Here is a 12,158-nt window from a genome sequence, read left to right on the forward strand (position 1 = left end):
ACTCGGTAACACAAATCCCATGATGCTCATTTTCAGATTCCCAACAGTCAGATTTTCAATAAAATGAAGGAATTTTACATTGAAAACATTTGGAAAGTTTGTGTGACTTTTATTTGTGACTCACTAACTTGGGTATTGTGTAAATGCTGCTCGGAGGTTTAGTGACTGGGATATAATCTACCAGTGTTTTCCTGAGCCTGTGCTCCGTGTACTGGGAGGTTTGGTCCGGGTTGGAGTAGCTTGTGTCCCAGGGATGGGCAGTAACCCGCTGATTGAAGCTGCAGTCGCTGCTTTCTGCTGGCAGCTGGTGATTGGAGAGTGTGGGGCTAGAATATTGCTGCTTTTCTGCTTTTCCCTGTCTCGCTCACTGTGGAGCTGAGGAAAAGAGAATAATTGATGGGCTTGGTTGAATCCAATAACTTCATAAATTTCCAATGGGTTAGATATCGGTACATGGTAGGGCTAATTGTTGTCTCATTACATTTGAAATGAATATTCGAAAAAAGCCATTTGCCTGGGAACTCACTTGCATAACAGTGGAACTGGCAACATTTCAGAAATCTTTCCTTTCAGCGCAAGTACCTAATGACAGCCTGGAACTGTGTGACGATGAATGCCGATGGTGGGAAAACAGTGCAAGCTTCATCCCTGGGTGGTCTCAAACCACCAACCATTTGATTAACAGCCACACGCGCTGACCAATTGCACCACAGAGACTGATGCGGATTTAACTTAGGGTGTTAGCGAGTTAAAGCTTCAGATTTCTGCTACCGGAATGACAGTTGTTCTCTATCAGTTTACCTCTTCCAAGATAAAGTTTGGGACATACATTATGGCTACATGGAAACAGTCTGATCTCACCCACTGCAGGCACATCCATGTCACCGGGAACCAGCTCTCCTTCGAGCCTTTGCGTGTCTTGTCTGTTCCCAAGTATTCTGATTGTCCCGAAGTCAATATTAGGTTTGAATTCCTGATGTGCAGAATCCTTTCAATGTCTCAGATCAGTTAATTTCACTGATAACATCAGAGTCAATGTTCAGATGCTTCACGTGTGCAAATAGCTTTATTCAGTTTGCCCACATGTCAACATTCCAACTTTAAAAGTTCAAAGGATTTGATCCATAATAAGAGCATTGCTACTGGCACAACACGGTTTAAATGTTCCATGTGTAGGGGGAAAAATTCACTAGCTCGTCCCATCTCCTGAGACTGCACTGAGTTCAGATCTAACTGTAGGGGTTTGTTCTGCTGTTCATAACATCCAGGAGAGAATTGTGGTGGAGCCTGGAGCAATGTGGCCGTTGCATCAATTGATTTAACAATTTTATATCTTGCCCCTATGGCACCGATCGTATTTTGATTGCAGGATGAAGATATTCTACAATTTGGTCTTTCGATGGCGGGGCGCTCACCCAGCTTTCACTGCGGGACAGAATGTGCCCTAGCCTCACAACAGAAATTCTCTGCGCATGCGCATTCCAGAGTGTACTGGGCATGCGCATTGCCGTCTGTTTCATGAGCATGCGCAGTGCTGGTCTGTGACTGAAGCTGTTCAGAGCGGGTGAGGGAAAGTCGAATGGAGCAAACTAACAGAGTTAGTGGGTGTGTGAGGAGGAATGGAGCCAGCGGAGTGGACAGGGAGGCTTCATAAGAACACAGTGCAAGCCGCAGACCCCAAATAACAAGGTACCGTTCTTGTGTTTGCGGAGAACGGGCCGAAAAAGTCTGGATTTCTCCCTTCGCCAGGCCCCGGGTAACGGCCGCCATCTTTATAGGGGGCAATGTGCAGCAGGGCGCATGCGCGGTCATCCTGGTCCAGACAGCAGGAGGAGAGAATGTTGTGCATTTCTATCCTGGACTGACAGGGATGGATTTTGGAAACTCCTTTTACAGGGGGTTAGAAGGGGAGGATTTACACGCAGCAAACTCAGACCAAGATAAGCGTTTGTCTCTTCTCAGTTTCTAATCTTGGACTTACAGTAGTGGATTTTAAATTCCTTTTACAGCAGGGCTGTAGAACTGAACTCAGCCAGAGCAGAGGGACATAGAAAACTGGGAGAGGAAAGAAATGGTGGAGATTGCATGATGGGTCTGGATTTCTCACCACAGGAAGGAGTGTGTGTGTGGGCCTGTGATTTACAGCTTGTGGTGGGGGAGGGGAGATGAGAGGAAGAAATATTCCGTAGCAAGTGGAATTGTCAATTATTAATTTCCAGGCTGGACTGACAATGATTACTTTTTTAAACTCCTTTTACAGGGTCTTAGAAGGGAAGGATTTTCAGATGCCAAACATCATCAAATATTAAGATTTGTAGATTGGAAACGCAAACCAAACATCACATCAACATCTGACTGAGCCACTCGATTCATCAGGACCTGAATATAATCAACCTTTGAATGTGGAAGGAGAAATGTTTGACTGTTCTTTCTATGGGAAAAGATTTCAAACATCAGTGTGACTGGAAAAGCACTGAGACACACACACCCGAGTGAGAGTGTTCCAGTGAACTCACTGTGGAAAGAGCTTTAACCAGTTACGCAGCCTGAAAAATCATCGCACCATTCACAGTGGGGAGAAACTGTATACGTGTTCTGTGTGTGGATGAGAAAATGTGAGAATGGTGTGAAGCTATTCAGTTATCCATCCCAGCTGGAAATTCATTGACACACTCACATTGGGGCCAGCACCATGGTGAAACCGTGGAAATGTGGGGACTGTGGGAAAGGATTCAATTATCCATCTCTGCTGAGAAGCCATCGACGTATTCACACTGGAGAGAAGCCGTTCACCTGCTCCCTATGTGGGAAGGGATTTACTCAGTCATCCACTCTGCTGACACATCAGCGAGGTCACACTGGGGAGAGGCCCCTTCAGCTGCACTTACTGTGGTAAGAGGTTCAGGTCTTCATCCCACCTGAGTGGACACCAGCGATTTCACACTGGGGAGAGGCCATTCATCTGCTCCGTGTGTGGAAAGGGATTCACTGTGTCCTCCAACCTACTAAAACACCAGCAAATTCACACTGAGGAGAGGCCGTTCAATTGCAATTCCTGCGGAAAGAGGTTCAGGCATTCCTCCGACCTCACTGCACACCAGCGAGTTCACACTGGGGAGGAACCATTCATCTGCTCTGTGTGTGCAAAGGGATTCACTCAGTCAGCCAGCCTTCAGTCACACCAGCGAATTCACACTGGGGAGAAACCATTCACCTGCTCTGTGTGTGCGAAGGGATTCACTCAGTCAGCCAGCCTTAAGTCACACCAGCAAGTTCACTCTGGGGAGAAGCCTTTCAGCTGCACTTCCTGTGGAAAGAGGTTCAGGTCTTCATCTAATCTTAAAGTACACAAGCGAGTTCACACTGGGGAGGCCATTCACCTGCATTGTGTGTGGGAAGGGATTCACTCAGTCAGCCAACCTGCTGTCATACCAGCGAATTCACAAGTGACTGCAGGGATTGGATTTTGCTTTTATTGCTGCTGTTAGTCACATCCAGGACTGATCGTCAGATAGTATTAGCTTTGATTCTGCTGATATTAACAACCCTATAACTGGCTGGAGTTTAATTTTCTGGATCTGTCACTGATTATCTGAGCTGCAGTGTCCCTTTTTAAAAGCACCATCTGTGAACTTTCCTCTTAATTTCAGAACTCTCAACAGGAACTCGATTACAATAAAATTATGAATTTTTACTTCAATCCTAAATTAATCTTTGGAGCAAAGTCTACAATTCAGTGTCTGACAGGTTCCACTGATTAACATCTCCAATTAGAGAGTACTGATTAATCCTTGCTGACAATTCTTACTGACTTGTACATTCCACACAGAGACACCTCCATGATGCAATTAATTTATCAAGGAACATGAACAAAACAGTAAAATATTTTACAGGCACATCAGTAAAAGCTTCATCAGTCAACACTGATATTGCTGAATCTTAGAAGGCGCTGAGTTCAATCATTTCTGACACAGCAGCAGCAACATTTGGGAAAGGTGGAACCCACAACAAAGACTGGCTTGAGACCTACTCAGCAGAGATGAATCTGTCATTGAAGCAAAAAGCAAAGCCTACCCGATTACAACATAAACCCAACAGCTAGAACACTGTAACTTGCAAGTAGCTGAGACAGTTATGTAAAAGGCAGGGAGATACTGTGTAAATAAACACTGGATCAGCCCAGATCATGAAATCCAAACTGCCTGTGACAATGGAAATCTACGTGCTGTGTCTGATAGGATCAGGAGGGCGCTTGGTCCGACCATCACCAAATGGATGGTGAAGTTCTCACCCACAGAAGAAAACAGATATCCCATTGGGTTGAACTTTACTGTGAGCTGTACTCCTGTGAGAAGGACATCTCCCAGTCTCTGTTTGACTCTCTCCTGCAGCTTTCTGTCATGGTTGAATTGGATGAGGAACTCTCATCACCTGAGCTCGAAAAGGTCATTGATTGTTTCACAAGCAGAAAGACACCCGGCAAGGATGGAATTCCAGCTGAACTGCTCAAGCCCAGAAGGTCCCATCTCCTGTCACAGCTTCATGAGCTTCTCCTTCACTGTTGGGAGGGAGGATCCATTCCACAGGACATGTGTGATTGAAGAATGATCACAATATACTAAAAGAAAGGTGACAGAGGAGATTGCAACAACTACAGGGACATCTCACTCCTCAGCATCACAGGGACGTCCTTCACTAGGGTCAGGCTTAAAAGACTCCATCTACTTGCAGAGCGAGTGTATCCAGAAGCACAGAGCGGTTTCTGTGCTGGCAGATCTACAGTGGACATGATCTTCTCCATACGCCAGCTACAAGAGAAGTGTACAATTGGGATTGAATCTAAAATGCTGCCAGCTTCTGTGCTGAGAAAAGTGAAAGGTTATAATTACTGAGTGAAAGTAAATCTTTAAGTATGAATCACAATGAACTTGTATCATTATAAAAGGCATCGAAAAGTTGGATTCCCTAAAGATAAGCTTCAGCCTTGAGGTTATGATCTGGAGCTCACAAGCTGTGGGAAGCTCCACCCTCTTTAACTCTTTTTAGTCTCAGAAAGTTGAAGCTCCTTTTGCCTGTGAAAGTGAACTTTCTGTTTTACTTTTCTTCATTATTATTACCGTCATTTGGAAAGGTGCCTGAAGAAAGAAGAAAATAATAACATTTTTGAAAAGCTGAGAAAAATATCAAGACAATTGGAAAAGCAAAGATTGAAATGGGGTTTGGTTCATCCTTGATCTGAAAATGAAGTTGCATAAAGTTGACACAAGTGTGCACATTTGAGAATGTTTCTTCAGCCCCTTTGCTAACAAGCTGAGAAGTTAACCCTTTCCACTGACAGCCTGGTGACAATTTAAACAAAAGGCTTTGCTTTTTAAAGATTTGGCTTCATCCCGTTTGTTATCACCCAAGACAAAGTGTCTGAGAATGGGAGATATGGGAGTGATCTGCAATCTGATTGCAAGTATCTGTACTTGTGTCTCTGATCTACAAACACCATACTATGAGAGTATTAAATGGGACAGTAAAGTTCCTCGAGTGCTCCTGAATGAGATCAAATGGTAATTCATGGAATGACGTATTTAGAATATAAGATAAGAGAAAATCACACCACCAATTGGGAAATGGAATAATTCACTTGGGTATAATTGAATGGAATAGTTCAAATTGATGTACATGTACATTCTAGTGAAAGTCAGGAAAGTGTAGATGAGACCAGTAAACAGAGATTTCTCTTGGTGATGTTTGTGTCCTTGCCTCTGTATTTAAAAGAAACTGAATTTGATAATCTGGCCACTATCCAAGGCATCAGAACCAGGCAGGGGTAGATCAGCAAAGATCTTCAGACAGATACCTCATTGATATTTTGATAAGATCACCTGAAAGACCAAGAGTGACTTGCATAGGTTGGCACATACAGCATGGTATTGGGATATGGTGTGAGTGTGCAGATGTAATATGTCACATGTTGTGTAATTAACATGTGGAAATGCATGGTGACCCTGCACTGAAGAACAGGTCCCAGACATGCTCAGCTACTTGACAACAGAACATGAAGTGATTATTGTGGAAAATTGAATGTGACATTTTAAATCATCAAGACATTAACTCACACTCCATAGTGAAACTAATTATAAAACAATCAGCATTGAATTAAACACACTGGTACCTATCAGAGGGAGTAAAGTTAAAGTGAAGAGGGAAGTAGAATCTGGAATTAGAAAATATCCACAAGGTGGAGGCGGGTGAACAGAGAGATGGAGAATCTTTAAAGTCCGTGCATGAACTTTTGTTTGAACCAGATGTATTTACATCATTCCAAAAATGTAGAATTGTGAGAGATGATGGACAGGTGGGGAGGATGAATCTAAGTCGATAGTTATCACATTTTAGTCAAAAAGTTTTGACATTTATTCTTGGTGGCAGCTCAAGGGTTTGTGTTGCTGATTCTGATCATTCTAGTAGCTTTAGTATGTTATCTACTGTTTGTCATCAAGAAATTAGGAAAACAAGCTCAGAACTTAGAAATAGTGAGGTTAGTCAGAAATCAGTTGTGAGTAGTCAGTAAGGATATTCCCTTCTCAAGGTGGGGAGGTCTGTAAGAAATCACTGTCTAATAACCTTATAAAATCTTCAGAAATGTATTGAATATTATAGGAATAGCTCTCTATCTTTTGCTTAGGAAGAATGAGGGGAGATGGGAGAGAAACTGGAGAAAGATGTGGGTTCAGGACACAGATAAGAGGAAACATTAGAGACAGTTTGTTCCGGTGGGCTAGTGGAAGGGAGGGAAGCAGCAGAGGCAGATGATCGGATTGTCCCAATCTTAGTGACAAAAAAGCTCCATGAACTCCTCACACTTATTGTTGGAGGTGAGGATGGAGGAGACAGGGGAGAGGGAGAGCCTTTCCAAAGGAACTAACTTGTGTTAGAGATATTAAAAAGACTTGACACACAGTGAGTTGAACACAAAGCTGATTTATTTGACTTTTATCCAGAATATCAACCCCTATAACTGGGCTGTAGTTTATTAACATCAGCAGAAACAGCCTCAAATGAACATGGTTAGTCCTGGATGGAATTTCACAACATCCAATCACTGTTATTACTTGTGAACCCGCTGGTGTCTCAGCAGGTGGGATAACTGAGTGAATCCCTTCGCACACTTGGAGCAGGTGAATGGTCTCACCCCAGTGTGAACTCGCTGGTGTGTCAGCAGGTGGGATGACTGAGTGAATTCCTTCCCACATTCTGAGCAGGTGAATGGCCTCTCCCCAGTGTGACTGCGCTGGTGTTCAGTGAGGTGAGATGACCACCTGAACCCAGTCCCGCACTGAGAGCACCTGAACGGTCTCTCGTCAGTGTGAAGACGTTGATGCGACATCAGATTCCCAGAACTTATGTAGCACTTCCCACAGTCTGGACATTTAAAAGGTCTCTCCTCAGTGTGAACTCGCTGGTGTGTCAGCAGGTTGGATGGATCCGTAAATCCCTTCCCACACTCAGAGCAGGTGAAAGGTCTCTCCCCAGTGTGAACTCGCTTGTGAGTCAACAGGTGGGACAACCGAGTGAATCCCTTCCAACACTCGGAGCAGGTGAACGGCCTCTCTCCAGTGTGACTGCGCCGATGAATTTCCAGCAGGGAAGGGTAATTGAATCCCTTCCCACAGTCCCCACATTTCCACAGTTTCTCCCCGTTGTGACTGCGTTTACGTTTTGACAGGCCAGATGATCGGCTGAAGCCTCGTCCACACACTGAACACATGTACGGTTTCTCCCCACGGTGAACGTTGCTTTTTCCCTCCATATTCAAAATCCAATGATATTCAGATTCCGATAGAATGGGCGACTCCATCAAATTCTGAAGTGATGTTTGGTTTCAGTTTCCTGACTATAAATCCTCCCCTTCTAATACCCTGTGAAATTGATTTAAAACAGAACAAAGGGAGTGAGAGAGAACCCACAAAAACACAAAGGCAGGTTGTGAAACTGAGCTGAATGAATCTGGGAATTTGTGGGGCCGGCACGAGGGAAAAGTGACCATGAAAACTGCTGGATTGTCATAAAAACCCAACTGGTTCACTAATGTCCTTCAGGGAAGTGGACCTGCCACCCGGTCTGGGCCTACACAAGACTCTGGCCCACAAGGGAGGAGAGGGAGAGAGAGGTGAGAGAGGCAGGGGGTGAAGGGATATCTATAACACAACAAGAACTTTGACAAAATTTCCAGAAACCTCAACCTCCACCCCCTGGAAGGACCAGGGTAGATGTATGTGAACACCATCACCTCCAAGTTCCCCTGCAAGTCACACACCATCCTGACTTGTCTGACATCCAGTATTTGATGAGCAGAAAGTTCCTCCATTTAATTACTGGAAAGACTGAAGCCATTGTCTTCAGTCCCAGCTAAAAACTCCACTCCCTAGACACCGACTCCATCCCTCTCCCTGACTGAATGAGACTGAACCAGACTGTTGATAGGAATAGGAGTAGGCCATTCAGCCCATCGAACCTGCTCCACCATTCAATCCGATCAATGTCTTTTTCCCCACACTATCCCCATATCCCTTTATGTAATTGCTAAGCCTGTCATCCATTCCTTTGTTTCCTCTACACTCAACTCCTGGCCGGCTTCCCACATTCAGCACCCCTGTAATCCAGAACTCTGCTTACTCTCACCAGGTCTTGTTCACCCATCACCCCTGTACTCACTGACTTACAAAGGCTCTGGGTTAAGGAGAACTCAATTTTAAATTTCTCATCATTAGTTTAAATTCATACAAGGTCTTTCCTTCCCTATCTCTGTAATCTCCTCCAGCCTCACAATCCTCCAAGGTATCTACACTTCTCTAATTCCGACCTCATCAGCATTCCTGATTTTAACTGCTCCACCTTTGGTGTCTCCCCCTTCGGCTGCCAAGGCCACAAGCTCTGGAATTTACCCCCTAAACCTCTCTTTCCTCCTTTAATATAATCCTTAAAACCTTCCTCTTTTAGTAAACCTTTGTTCATCTGCCCTGATATCTCTTCATGTGGCTCACTGTCAAATGTTGCTTTCTAACACTCCCGTGAAACACCTTGGAGCGTTCTGTCACACAATAGAATTAATTAATTAACGTTTCAGGGTGGACAGTATGTGATAGTCAATATAAGCTCAGAGCGGGAGAGAAATTGACTTTAGCACAGGAAAAACAATTCCTGACTATGAAAGATACTGTGGGAAGATAAAGCTGGGAAGCCAGCAGCACATGTTCAGTGGGTGGGCAGCAGTGGAAACCTCATTTAGACAGAGTTGGCAGAAGTTACAGTAGAGTATGAAACATAGTTAAAACACACCCAGTATTAGAGGCAGGGGAGTTTAGACAATGGCAGAGAGGTGGTCAGGAAGGGCAGAGGTAAAACAGGGCAATAGGTGGACATGGATTCAGATCCACAGTGGAGGAGTGACACCAGCCATTGAACTCTCACAGATAACACAGCACAGCACTAAAGGTCTCAATTGTAGATGAATACTCAAAAATATTAACCTCTGAAACTATTTCACTCATTCCAGCTTTAAACTCCCCTGTTGCAGCCTGCAGCTGGAAAGATATCAGAAGCACTGGAGTCAGAGAAAAATCTTCCAGTTGAGGAAATACCCGGGGAGCGGGATGATGTCAGCGTGTAATTGTCGATGCGTGATGATGTCACAGACACAAACACAGAACATCTGGGTCTGTGCAAACCAGTGATCACCACACATTATGAAGGATGGGAGAGGCTGCAGAGCAGATTTGCCAGAATGGTTCGAGGGATGAGGGATTTTAATTGTCAGGTGAGGTTCAAGAAACTGGGGTTTTCCTCTTTGGTGTAAAGGAGATTGAGGGGAGATTTGATAGAGTTGTACAAGATTATGAAAGGTATGGATAGGGTAGTTAAATGAAAGCTTTTCCCATTAGCTGATTATGAAAGGATTAAGGGACAGAGATTTAAGATTTTAGGCAAGATCCACAAGGGAGAGATTTTTTACCCAGTGACTGGTAGTGACATGGAACTCTATGCATACATTCAAAGGCTGATGATATTCAGGTCCTGATGAATCAAGTGACTTTCAGATTTTGATGTGATGTTTGGTTTGTGTTTCTCGTCTCCCCCCCTCTTCTAACATCCTGTAAATAGAGTTCACAAGATCCATCACTGTCAGTCCAGGACAGAAATTCTGAAAGGTTAAACGTTTCTCTTGGTTTGAGTTTGCTGTGTGTACACCTCCCCTTCTCCCCAGTAAAAGGAATTTCTAAAATCCATCCCTGTCAGTCCAGGATAGAAATTCACCACATTCTCTCCTCCTGCTACCTGGACCAGGATGACCGCGCATGCGCCCTGCTGCACATTGCCCCCTATAAAAATGGCTGCCGTAACCCCGGGCCTGGAGAAGGGAGAAATCCAGACTTTTTCGGCCCGTTCTCTGCAAACACAAGAAGGGTACCTTGTTATTTGGGGTCTGCGACCTGCACTATGTCTTTATGAAGCCTCCCTGCCCACTCCGCTGGCTCCATTCCTCCTCACACACCCACTAACTCTGTTAGTTTGCTCCACTCGACATTCTCTTACCCGCTCTGAGCAGCTTCAGTCACAGATCAGCACTGCGCATGCTCGTGAAACAGACGCAATGCGCATGCTACACACACACACACACACACACACACACATATGCAGAGAATTGCGCATGTGCATGGAGCTGCTGTAAAGAGGATAGCGCACATTCTGCCCCGCAGTGAATGCTGGGTGACCACCCCGCCATTCGAAGGTGATAATGTGCAACAGAAACATGTAATCAGAATACGACGCCAAAGGGGCAAGATATAAAATTCTTGAATTAATCTATGCAGTGACCAAATTGGTCTGGTCTCCACCATAATTCTCTCCTGGACATAATGAACAACAGAACAAAGCCCTACAGCTAGACCTGAACTCACTGGAGTCTCAGCAGTTGGGGTGAGCTGGTGCCTTTTTTTCGCTGCAAAACATGGAACATTAAATGCCTCTTGCCAGTAACAATGCCTTGACTGTGGATCAAACTCTTTGAACTTTTCAAGTTGGAGTATCAACATGTGGGCAAACTGAATAAAGCCCTTTGCACTCATGAAGTATCTGAATGGCCTCGCACCAGTGAGACTGTGTTGATGTGACGGTAAAAGAGATGATGAGTGAATCCCTTTCCATTTCCAGCTGGTGAATGGTCTGTTTACAGATTGAGTTTACCTATATGTTTTCAGCTCAGACATGGATCTCGAAATCTGCTGGTAATGGGTTCGTCCATAAGAACAAGGAGCAGGAGTAGGCCATTCGGCCCCTCAAGCCTGCTCCGCCATTCAATAAGATCATGGCTGATCTGTAAGTAACCCGAAATCTATATCGTGCCTACCCCCGATAATGTATCACCCCCTTGCTTACCAAGAATATATCCACCACTGTTTTAAAAATATTCAAAGACTTTGCTTCCACAATTTTTTCAGGAAGGGAGTTCCAAAGACTCACGGCACTCTGAGAGAAAAAAAAACTTTGCTTCAGCTCCGTTTTAAATCGGTGACCCTTTAAACAGCAATCCCTAGTTCTAGATTCTCCCACAAGAGTCCTGTCCATATTAACCCTGTCAAGTCCCCTCAGGATCTTATATGTTTCACTAAGGAGTTAAAGAAACGCAAAATACTGCAGGTGCTGGGCTATCTCAAATAAAAACAGAAAATATTGAAATTCTCAGCAAATCTGTTAGCGTCTGTGGAGAGAGAAACATATTTTCATTTCAGACCTGTAACCTTTCATCAGAACTGCACTGCATCTGAACTGTTAATTTTGCCTCTCAATCCAAAGATGCTGCCAGGTGTAGTCAGAGAACTCAAGAAGAAAAAGAAAATCCCTTTGAGGAATGGAATCCAAGGAAAATGAAGGGTGAAATGCCCGACTGACCAGAAAAGTCAAGGCATCTTTCCCTTCTTTAAGACGTTGGAACATTGACTCTGATGTTATCAGTGAAATTAACTGATCTGAGACATTGAAAGGATTCTCGTTACTGCACATCAGGAATTCAAACCTAATATCAGCTTCGGGACAATCAGAATATTTGGTAAAAGACAATACATGAGAAGGCTTTAAGGGAGATGGCATCGGTTGTAGGAGAGCTG

At 44.2% G+C, this 12,158-nt stretch overlaps 1 long non-coding RNA gene across 1 annotated transcript in view; it reads right to left on the minus strand.

Annotated features, from left to right (window-relative positions):
* Positions 1 to 5,061: 5,061 nt before the first annotated feature.
* The window catches only part of LOC144698295 (uncharacterized), a 666,343-nt gene continuing 659,246 nt past the window's right edge, over positions 5,062 to 12,158 (minus strand). The window contains exon 3 of the long non-coding RNA XR_013580489.1: positions 5,062 to 5,135. This is a non-coding gene — a long non-coding RNA (uncharacterized LOC144698295). The remainder of the gene's footprint in view (positions 5,136 to 12,158) is intronic.

This window comes from Cetorhinus maximus, chromosome 23 (genome assembly GCF_964194155.1).
Source record: "Cetorhinus maximus chromosome 23, sCetMax3.hap1.1, whole genome shotgun sequence".
In the NCBI taxonomy this organism is placed as follows: domain Eukaryota; kingdom Metazoa; phylum Chordata; class Chondrichthyes; order Lamniformes; family Cetorhinidae; genus Cetorhinus; species Cetorhinus maximus.